Genomic DNA, 12378 nt, shown 5'->3' on the forward strand with positions numbered 1-12378 from the left:
CCATTTGACCTGGTCTATAGGGAATATGGTGCCATTTGACCTGGTCTATAGGGAATAGGGTGCCATTTGACCTGGTCTATAGGGAATATGGTGCTATTTGACCTGGTCTATAGGGAATATGGTGCTATTTGACCTGGTCTATAGGGAATATGGTGCTATTTGACCTGGTCTATAGGGAATATGGTGCTATTTGACCTGGTCTATAGGGAATATGGTGCTATTTGACCTGGTCTATAGGGAATATGGTGCCATTTGACCTGGTCTATAGGGAATATGGTGCCATTTGACCTGGTCTATAGGGAATATGGTGCCATTTGACCTGGTCTATAGGGAATATGGTGCCATTTGACCTGGTCTATAGGGAATATGGTGCCATTTGACCTGGTCTATAGGGAATATGGTGCCATTTGACCTGGTCTATAAGGAATATGGTGCCATTTGACCTGGTCTATAGGGAATAGGGTGCCATTTGACCTGGTCTATAGGGAATATGGTGCCATTTGACCTGGTCTATAGGGAATATGGTGCCATTTGACCTGGTCTATAGGGAATATGGTGCCATTTGACCTGGTCTATAGGGAATATGGTGCCATTTGACCTGGTCTATAGGGAATAGGGTGCCATTTGACCTGGTCTATAGGGAATATGGTGCTATTTGACCTGGTCTATAGGGAATAGGGTGCCATTTGACCTGGTCTATAGGGAATATGGTGCTATTTGACCTGGTCTATAGGGAATATGGTGCTATTTGACCTGGTCTATAGGGAATATGGTGCTATTTGACCTGGTCTATAGGGAATAGGGTGCCATTTGACCTGGTCTATAGGGAATATGGTGCTATTTGACCTGGTCTATAGGGAATATGGTGCTATTTGACCTGGTCTATAGGGAATATGGTGCTATTTGACCTGGTCTATAGGGAATATGGTGCTATTTGACCTGGTCTATAGGGAATATGGTGCTATTTGACCTGGTCTATAGGGAATATGGTGCCATTTGACCTGGTCTATAGGGAATATGGTGCCATTTGACCTGGTCTATAGGGAATATGGTGCCATTTGACCTGGTCTATAGGGAATATGGTGCCATTTGACCTGGTCTATAGGGAATATGGTGCCATTTGACCTGGTCTATAGGGAATATGGTGCCATTTGACCTGTTCTATGGGAATATGGTGCTGACCTGGTCTATAAGGAATATGGTGCCATTGACCTGGTCTATAGGGAATAGGGTGCCATTTGACCTGGTCTATAGGGAATAGGGTGCCATTTGACCTGGTCTATAGAATATGGTGCCATTTGACCTGGTCTATAGGGAATATGGTGCCATTTGACCTGGTCTATAGGGAATATGGTGCCATTTGACCTGGTCTATAGGGAATAGGGTGCCATTTGACCTGGTCTATAGGAATATGGTGCTATTGACCTGGTCTATAGGGAATAGGGTGCCATTTGACCTGGTCTATAGGGAATATGGTGCTATTTGACCTGGTCTATAGGGAATATGGTGCTGGCTGACCTGGTCTATAGGGAATGTGGTGCCATTTGACCTGGTCTGTAGGGAATGTGGTATATTGACCTGATCTATAGGGAATATGGTGCTATTTGGCCTGGTCTATAGGGAATGTGGTGCCATTTGACCTGGTCTATAGGGAATAGGGTGTCATTTGACCTGGTCTATAAGGAATATGGTGCCATTTGACCTGGTCTATAGGGAATAGGGTGCCATTTGACCTGGTCTATAGGAATATGGTGCCATTTGACCTGGTCTATAGGGAATAGGGTGCCATTTGACCTGGTCTAGGGAATAGGGTGCCATTTGACCTGGTCTATAGGGAATATGGTGCCATTTGACCTGGTCTATAGGGAATATGGTGCCATTTGACCTGGTCTATAGGGAATATGGTGCCATTTGACCTGGTCTATAGGGAATGTGGTGCCATTTGACCTGGTCTATAGGGAATAGGGTGCCATTTGACCTGGTCTATAGGAATAGGGTGCTATTTGACCTGATCTATAGGGAATATGGTGCTATTTGGCCTGGTCTATAGGGGAATGTGGTGCCATTTGACCTGGTCTATAGGGAATAGGGTGCCATTTGACCTGGTCTATAGGGAATAGGGTGCCATTTGACCTGGTCTATATGGAATAGGGTGCCATTTGACCTGGTCTATAGGGAATATGGTGCCATTTGACCTGGTCTATAGGGGGAATATGGTGCCATTTGACCTGGTATAGGAATATGGTGCCATTTGACCTGGTCTATAGGGAATATGGTGCTATTTGACCTGGTCTATAGGGAATAGGGTGCCATTTGACCTGGTCTATAGGGAATAGGGTGCCATTTGACCTGGTCTATAGGGAATAGGGTGCCATTTGACCCTGGTCTATATGGAATAGGGTGCCATTTGACCTGGTCTATAGGGAATATGGTGCCATTTGACCTGGTATAGGAATATGGTGCCATTTGACCTGGTCTATAGGGAATATGGTGCCATTGACCTGGTCTATAGGGAATATGGTGCCATTTGACCTGGTCTATAGGAATATGGTGCTGTTTGACCTGGTCTATAGGGAATATGGTGCTATTTGACCTGGTCTATAGGGAATATGGTGCCATTTGACCTGGTCTATAGGGAATATGGTGCCATTTGACCTGGTCTATAGGGAATATGGTGCCATTTGACCTGGTCTATAGGGAATATGGTGCCATTTGACCTGGTCTATAGGGAATATGGTGCTATTTGACCTGGTCTATAGGGGAATATGGTGCCATTTGACCTGGTCTATAAGGAATATGGTGCCATTTGACCTGGTCTATAGGGAATAGGGTGCCATTTGACCTGGTCTATAGAATATGGTGCCATTTGACCTGGTCTATAGGAATATGGTGCCATTTGACCTGGTCTATAGGGAATATGGTGCCATTTGACCTGGTCTATAGGGAATAGGGTGCCATTTGACCTGGTCTATAGGGAATAGGGTGCCATTTGACCTGGTCTATAGGGAATAGGGTGCTATTTGACCTGATCTATAGGGAATATGGTGCTATTAGGCCTGGTCTATAGGGAATGTGGTGCCATTTGACCTGGTCTATAGGGAATAGGGTGCCATTTGACCTGGTCTATAGGGAATAGGGTGCCATTTGACCTGGTCTATAGGGAATATGGTGCCATTTGACCTGGTCTATAGGGAATAGGGTGCCATTTGACCTGGTCTAGGGATTTGACCTGGTCTATAGGGGTGCCATTTGACCTGGTCTATAGGGAATATGGTGCCATTTGACCTGGTCTATAGAATATGGTGCCATTTGACCTGGTCTATAGGAATGTGGTGCCATTTGACCTGGTCTATAGGAATGTGGTGCCATTTGACCTGGTCTATAGGGAATAGGGTGCCATTTGACCTGGTCTATAGGGAATATGGTGCTATTTGACCTGATCTATAGGGAATATGGTGCTATTTGGCCTGATCTACCTGGTCTAGGGAATATGGTGCTATTTGGCCTGGTCTATAGGGAATGTGGTGCCATTTGACCTGGTCTATAGGAATATGGTGCCATTTGACCTGGTCTATAGGGAATATGGTGCCATTTGACCTGGTCTATAGGGAATATGGTGCTATTTGACCTGGTCTATATATGGTGCTATTTGACCTGGTCTATAGGGAATATGGTGCCATTTGACCCTGGTCTATAGGAATATGGTGCCATGACCTGGTCTATAGGGAATATGGTGCTATTTGACCTGGTCTATAGGGAATATGGTGTGCCATTTGACCTGGTCTATAGGGAATAGGGTGCCATTTGACCTGGTCTATAGGGGAATAGGGTGCCATTTGACCTGGTCTATAGGGAATATGGTGCCATTTGACCTGGTCTATAGGGAATAGGGTGGTGCTATTTGACCTGGTCTATAGGTCTATTTGAGGTCTATAGAATGTGGTGCCATTTGACCTGGTCTATAGGGAATATGGTGCCATTTGACCTGGTCTATAGGGAATAGGGTGCCATTTGACCTGGTCTATAGGGAATATGGTGCCATTTGACCTGGTCTATATAGGAATATGGTGCTATTTGACCTGATCATAGGGAATATGGTGCTATTTGGCCTGATCTATAGGGTATGGTGCTATTTGACCTGGTCTATAGGGATATGGTGCCATTTGACCTGGTCTATAGGGAATAGGGTGCCATTTGACCTGGTCTATAAGGGAATATGGTGCCATTTGACCTGGTCTATATGGAATAGGGTGCCATTTGACCTGGTCTATAGGGAATATGAGTGCCATTTGACCTGGTCTATAGGGAATATGGTGCCATTTGACCTGATCTATAGGGAATATGGTTTGACCTGGTCTATAGGGAATATGGTGCTATTTGACCTGATCTATAGGGAATATGGTGCTATTTGGCCTGGTCTATAGGGAATGTGGTGCCATTTGACCTGGTCTATAGGGAATAGGTGCCATTTGACCTGGTCTATATGGAATAGGGTGCCATTTGACCTGGTCTATAGAAGAATATGGTGCCATTTGACCTGGTCTATAGAATATGGTGCCATTTGACCTGGTATAGGAATATGGTGCCATTTGACTGGTCTATAGGGAATATGGTGCTATTTGACCTGGTCTATAGGGAATAGGGTGCCATTGACCTGGTCTATAAGAATATGGTGCCATTTGACCTGGTCTATAGGGAATATGGTGCCATTTGACTTACTGGTCTATAGGGAAAATGTGGTGCCATTTGACCTGGTCTATAAGGAATATGGTGCCATTGACCTGGTCTATAGAGGAATAGGGTGCCATTTGACCTGGTCTATAGGGAATATGGTGCTATTTGACCTGATCTATAGGGAATATGGTGCATTTGACCTGGTCTATGAGAATATGGTGCCATTTGACCTGGTCTATAGAGAATAGGGTGCCATTTGACCTGGTCTATAGGAATAGGGTGCCATTTGACCTGGTCTATAGGGAATAGGGTGCTACTTTTGACCTGATCTATAGGGAATATGGTGCTATTAGGCCTGGTCTATAGGGAATGTGGTGCCATTTGACCTGGTCTATAGGGAATAGGGTGCCATTTGACCTGGTCTATAGGGAATATGGTGCTATTTGACCTGGTCTATAGGGAATATGGTGCCATTGACCTGGTCTATAGGGAATAGGGTGCCATTTGACCTGGTCTAGGGAATGATTGCCATTTGACCTGGTCTATATGGAATATGGTGCCATTTGACCTGGTCTATAGAATATGGTGCCATTTGACCTGGTCTATAGAATATGGTGCCATTTGACCTGGTCTATAGGGAATGTGGTGCCATTTGACCTGGTCTATAGGAATATGGTGCCATTTGACCTGGTCTATAGAATAGGGTGCCATTTGACCTGATCTATAGGGAATATGGTGCTATTTGGCCTGATCTATAGGGAATATGGTGCTATTTGGCCTGGTCTATAGGGAATGTGGTGCTATTTGACCTGGTCTATAGGGAATATGGTGCTGTGACCTGGTCTATAGGTAATATGGTGCCATTTGACCTGGTCTATAGGGAATATGGTGCTATTTGACCTGGTCTATAGAGAATATGGTGCTATTTGACCTGGTCTATAGGGAATATGGTGCTATTTGACCTGGTCTACTAGGGGAATATGGTGCCATTTGACCTGGTCTATAGGGAATATGGTGCCCATTTGACCTGGTCTATAGGGAATATGGTGCCATTTGACCTGGTCTATAGGGAGAATAGGGTGCTATTTGGCCACAGTCTATAGGGAATATGGTGCTATTAGGTCTGGTCTATAGGGGAATGTGGTGCCATTTGACCTGGTCTATAAGGGTGCCCATTTGACCTGGTCTATGGTGCCATTTGACCTGGTCTATAGGGAATATGGTGCCATTTGACCTGGTCTATAGGGAATATGGTGCCATTTGACCTGGTCTAGGGAATATGGTGCCATTTGACCTGGTCTATAGGAATATGGTGCCATTTGACCTGGTCTATAGAATATGGTGCCATTTGACCTGGTCTATAGGGGAATATGGTGCCATTTGACCTGGTCTATAGGGAATGTGGTGCCATTTGACCTGATCTATAGGGAATAGGGTGCCATTTGACCTGGTCTATAGGGAATAGGGTGCCCATTTGACCTGATCTATAGGGGAATATGGTGCTATTTGGCCTGATCTATAGGGGAATATGGTGCTATTTGGCCTGGTCTATAGGGAATGTGGTGCCATTTGACCTGGTCTATAGGAGAATAGGGTGCCATTTGACCTGGTTTATAGGGAATAGGGTGCCATTTGACCTGGTCTATAGGGAATATGGTGCCATTTGACCTGGTCTATAGGGAATATGGTGCCATTTGACCTGGTCTATAGGAATATGGTGCCATTTGACCTGGTCTATAGGAATATGGTGCCATTTGACCTGGTCTATAGGGAATAGAGGTGCCATTTGACCTGGTCTATAGGGAATAGGGTGCCATTTGACCTGGTCTATAGGGAATATGGTGCCATTTGACCTGGTCTATAGGGAATGTGTGCCATTTGACCTGGTCTATATGGAATAGGGTGCCATTTGACCTGGTCTATAGAATATGGTGCCATTTGACCTGGTCTATAGGGAATATGGTGCCATTTGACCCATTTGACCTGGTCTATAGGGAATATGGTGCTATTTGACCTGGTCTATAGGGAATAGGGTGCCATTTGACCTGGTCTATAGGAATATGGTGCTATTTGACCTGGTCTATAGGGAATATGGTGCTATTTGACCTGCTATAGGGAATAGGGTGCTATTTGACCTGGTCTATAGGGAATATGGTGCCGGCTGACCTGGTCTATAGAATAATATGGTGCCCTTGACCTGGTCTATATGAATATGGTGCTATTTGACCTGTCTATAGGGAATATGGTGCCCATTTGACCTGGTCTATAGGGAATATGGTGCTATTTGACCTGGTCTATAGGAATATGGTGCCATTTGACCCTGGTCTATGAGGCTATGGTGCTATTGACCTGGTCTATAGGGAATATGAGGTGCCATTTGACCTGGTCTATAGGGAATATGGTGCTGGCCCGGCCTGGTCTATAGAGATATGGTGCTATTTGACCTGGTCTATAGGGAATATGGTGCCATTTGACCTGGTCTATAGAGAATATGGTGCCATTTGACCTGGTCTATAGGGAATATGGTGCCCATTTGACCTGGTCTATAGGGAATAGGGTGCTATTTGACCTGGTCTATAGGGAATATGGTGCCATTTGACCTGGTCTATAGGGAATATGGTGCCATTTGACCTGGTCTATAGGGAATAGGGTGCCATTTGACCTGGTCTATAGGGAATATGGTGCCATTTGACCTGGTCTATAGGGAATATGGTGCCATTTGACCTGGTCTATAGGGAATATGGTGCCATTTGACCTGGTCTATAGGGAATAGGGTGCCATTTGACCTGGTCTATAGGGAATAGGGTGCCATTTGACCTGGTCTATAGGGAATATGGTGCTATTTGACCTGGTCTATAGGGAATATGGTGCTATTTGACCTGGTCTATAGGGAATATGGTGCCATTTGACCTGGTCTATAGGGAATATGGTGCCATTTGACCTGGTCTATAGGGAATATGGTGCCATTTGACCTGGTCTATAGGGAATATGGTGCCATTTGACCTGGTCTATAGGGAATAGGGTGCCATTTGACCTGGTCTATAGGGAATAGGGTGCCATTTGACCTGGTCTATAGGGAATATGGTGCCATTTGACCTGGTCTATAGGGAATATGGTGCCATTTGACCTGGTCTATAGGGAATATGGTGCCATTTGACCTGGTCTATAGGGAATATGGTGCCATTTGACCTGGTCTATAGGGAATAGGGTGCCATTTGACCTGGTCTATAGGGAATAGGGTGCTATTTGACCTGGTCTATAGGGAATATGGTGCTATTTGACCTGGTCTATAGGGAATATGGTGCCATTTGACCTGGTCTATAGGGAATAGGGTGCCATTTGACCTGGTCTATAGGGAATAGGGTGCCATTTGACCTGGTCTATAGGGAATAGGGTGCCATTTGACCTGGTCTATAGGGAATATGGTGCCATTTGACCTGGTCTATAGGGAATATGGTGCCATTTGACCTGGTCTATAGGAATATGGTGCCATTTGACCTGGTCTATAGGGAATATGGTGCCATTTGACCTGGTCTATAGGGAATAGGGTGCCATTTGACCTGGTCTATAGGGAATATGGTGCCATTTGACCTGGTCTATAGGGAATAGGGTGCCATTTGACCTGGTCTATATGGAATAGGGTGCCATTTGACCTGGTCTATAGGGAATATGGTGCTATTTGACCTGGTCTATAGGGAATATGGTGCCATTTGACCTGGTCTATAGGAATATGGTGCCATTTGACCTGGTCTATAGGGAATATGGTGCTATTTGACCTGGTCTATAGGGAATAGGGTGCCATTTGACCTGGTCTATAGGGAATATGGTGCTATTTGACCTGGTCTATAGGGAATATGGTGCTATTTGACCTGGTCTATAGGGAATATGGTGCTATTTGACCTGGTCTATAGGGAATATGGTGCTATTTGACCTGGTCTATAGGGAATATGGTGCTATTTGACCTGGTCTATAGGGAATATGGTGCCATTTGACCTGGTCTATAGGGAATATGGTGCCATTTGACCTGGTCTATAGGGAATATGGTGCCATTTGACCTGGTCTATAGGGAATATGGTGCCATTTGACCTGGTCTATAGGGAATATGGTGCCATTTGACCTGGTCTATAGGGAATATGGTGCCATTTGACCTGGTCTATAGGGAATATGGTGCCATTTGACCTGGTCTATAGGGAATATGGTGCCATTTGACCTGGTCTATAGGGAATATGGTGCTATTTGACCTGGTCTATAGGGAATATGGTGCCATTTGACCTGGTCTATAGGGAATATGGTGCCATTTGACCTGGTCTATAGGGAATAGGGTGCCATTTGACCTGGTCTATAGGGAATAGGATGCCATTTGACCTGGTCTATAGGGAATAGGGTGCCATTTGACCTGGTCTATAGGGAATAGGGTGCCATTTGACCTGGTCTATAGGGAATATGGTGCTATTTGACCTGGTCTATAGGGAATATGGTGCCATTTGACCTGGTCTATAGGGAATATGGTGCCATTTGACCTGGTCTATAGGGAATATGGTGCCATTTGACCTGGTCTATAGGGAATATGGTGCCATTTGACCTGGTCTATAGGGAATAGGGTGCCATTTGACCTGGTCTATAGGGAATAGGGTGCCATTTGACCTGGCCTATAGGGAATAGGGTGCCATTTGACCTGATCTATAGGGAATATGGTGCTATTTGGCCTGGTCTATAGGGAATGTGGTGCCATTTGACCTGGTCTATAGGGAATAGGGTGCCATTTGACCTGGTCTATAAGGAATATGGTGCCATTTGACCTGGTCTATAGGGAATGTGGTGCCATTTGACCTGGTCTATAGGGAATAGGGTGCTATTTGACCTGGTCTATAGGGAATATGGTGCTATTTGTCCTGGTCTATAGGGAATGTGGTGCCATTTGAACTGGTCTATAGAGAATAGGGTGCCATTTGACCTGGTCTATAAGGAATATGGTGCCATTTGACCTGGTCTATAGGGAATATGGTGCCATTTGACCTGGTCTATAGGGAATATGGTGCCATTTGACCTGGTCTATAGGGAATATGGTGCCATTTGACCTGGTCTATAGGGAATATGGTGCCATTTGACCTGGTCTATAGGGAATATGGTGCCATTTGACCTGGTCTATAGGAATATGGTGCCATTTGACCTGGTCTATAGGGAATATGGTGCTATTTGACCTGGTCTATAGGGAATAGGGTGCCATTTGACCTGGTCTATAGGGAATATGGTGCTATTTGACCTGGTCTATAGGGAATAGGGTGCCATTTGACCTGGTCTATAGGGAATATGGTGCCATTTGACCTGGTCTATAGGGAATATGGTGCTATTTGACCTGGTCTATAGGGAATATGGTGCCATTTGACCTGGTCTATAGGGAATATGGTGCCATTTGACCTGGTCTATAGGGAATATGGTGCCATTTGACCTGGTCTATAGGGAATATGGTGCCATTTGACCTGGTCTATAGGGAATATGGTGCCATTTGACCTGGTCTATAGGGAATATGGTGCCATTTGACCTGGTCTATAGGGAATATGGTGCCATTTGACCTGGTCTATAGGGAATATGGTGCCATTTGACCTGGTCTATAGGGAATAGGGTGCCATTTGACCTGGTCTATAGGGAATATGGTGCCATTTGACCTGGTCTATAGGGAATATGGTGCCATTTGACCTGGTCTATAGGGAATATGGTGCCATTTGACCTGGTCTATAGGGAATATGGTGCCATTTGACCTGGTCTATAGGGAATATGGTGCCATTTGACCTGGTCTATAGGGAATATGGTGCCATTTGACCTGGTCTATAGGAATATGGTGCCATTTGACCTGGTCTATAGGGAATATGGTGCTATTTGACCTGGTCTATAGGGAATAGGGTGCCATTTGACCTGGTCTATAGGGAATATGGTGCTATTTGACCTGGTCTATAGGGAATAGGGTGCCATTTGACCTGGTCTATAGGGAATATGGTGCCATTTGACCTGGTCTATAGGGAATATGGTGCTATTTGACCTGGTCTATAGGGAATATGGTGCCATTTGACCTGGTCTATAGGAATATGGTGCTATTTGACCCTGGTCTATAGGGAATATGGTGCCATTTGACCTGGTCTATAGAATATGGTGCCATTTGACCTGGTCTATAGAATATGGTGCCATTTGACCTGGTCTATAGGGAATATGGTGCCATTTGACCTGGTCTATAGGGAATATGGTGCCGGCTGACCTGGTCACCATAGAATAGGGTGCCATTTGACCTGGTCTATAAAGGAATAGGTGCCATTTGACCTGGTCTATAGGGAATAGGGTGCTATTTGACCTGATCTAGAGGAAATATGGTGCTATTTGGCCTGGTCTATGGGAATGTGGTGCCATTTGGACCTGGTCTATAGGGAATAGGGTGCCATTTGACCTGGTCTATAGGGGAATAGGGTGCCATTTGGACCTGGTCTATATGGAATAGGGTGCCATTTGACCTGGTCTATAGAATATGGTGCCATTTGACCTGGTCTATAGGGAATATGGTGCCATTTGGACCCTGGTCTATGGAAATATGGTGCCATTTGACCTGGTCTATAGGGAATATGGTGCCATTTGACCTGGTCTATAGGGAATATGGTGCCATTTGACCCTGGTCTATAGGGAATATGGTGCCATTTGACCTGGTCTATAGGAAAATATGGTGCCATTTTGACCTGGTCTATAGGGAATATGGTGCCATTTGACCTATTCTATAGGGAATATGGTGCCCATTTGACCTGTTCTATAGGGAATATGGTGCCATTTGACCTGGTCTATAGGGAATATGGTGCTATTTGACTGGTCTATAGGGAATATGGTGCTGATTTGCCTGGTCTATAGGGAATATGAGCTATTTGACCTGGTCTATAGGGAATATGGTGCCATTTGACCTGGTCTATAGGGAATAGGGTGCCATTTGACCTGGGTCTAGGGAGTAGGATGCCATTTGACCTGGTCTATAGGGAATAGGGTGCCATTTGACCTGGTCTAGGGAATAGGGTGCCATTTGACTGGTCTATGGGAATATGGTGCTATTTGACCTGGTCTATAGGGAATATGGTGCCATTTGACCTGGTCTATAGGGAATATTGTGCCATTTGACCTGGTCTATAGGGAATATGGTGCCATTTGACCTGGTCTATAGGGAATATGGTGCCATTTGACCTGGTCTATAGGGAATATGGTGCCATTTGACCCTGGTCTATAGAATATGGTGCCATTTGACCTGGTCTATAGGGAATATGGTGCCATTTGACCTGGTCTATAGGGAATAGGGTGCCATTTGACCTGGTCTATAGGGAAAAAGGGTGCCATTTGACCTGGTCTATAGGGAATGTGGTGCCATTTGACCTGGTCTATAGGGAATAGGGTGCTATTTGACCTGATCTATAGGGAATATGGTGCTATTAGGCCTGGTCTATAGGGAATGTGGTGCCATTTGACCTGGTCTATAGGGAATAGGGTGCCATTTGACCTGGTCTATAGGGAATAGGGTGCCATTTGACCTGGTGTATAGGGAATATGGTGCCATTTGACCTGGTCTATAGGGAATAGGGTGCCATTTGACCTGGTGTATAGGAATATGGTGCCATTTGACCTGGTCTATAGGAATAGGGTGCCATTTGACCTGGTCTAGGGAATAGGGTGCCATTTGACCGG

At 45.2% G+C, this 12378-nt stretch overlaps 1 long non-coding RNA gene across 1 annotated transcript; it reads right to left on the minus strand.

Annotated features, from left to right (window-relative positions):
- Nucleotides 1-1640: 1640 nt before the first annotated feature.
- On the minus strand, nucleotides 1641-5418 carry LOC127909101 (uncharacterized). The gene is made up of 3 exons (XR_008069622.1): nucleotides 5391-5418; nucleotides 1764-1823; nucleotides 1641-1702 (listed from the first exon to the last, which is right to left on the minus strand). It is a non-coding gene; the product is annotated as an uncharacterized LOC127909101 (long non-coding RNA).
- Nucleotides 5419-12378: the final 6960 nt, after the last annotated feature.

The sequence above is a fragment of the Oncorhynchus keta genome, chromosome 19, assembly GCF_023373465.1.
Source record: "Oncorhynchus keta strain PuntledgeMale-10-30-2019 chromosome 19, Oket_V2, whole genome shotgun sequence".
In the NCBI taxonomy this organism is placed as follows: domain Eukaryota; kingdom Metazoa; phylum Chordata; class Actinopteri; order Salmoniformes; family Salmonidae; genus Oncorhynchus; species Oncorhynchus keta.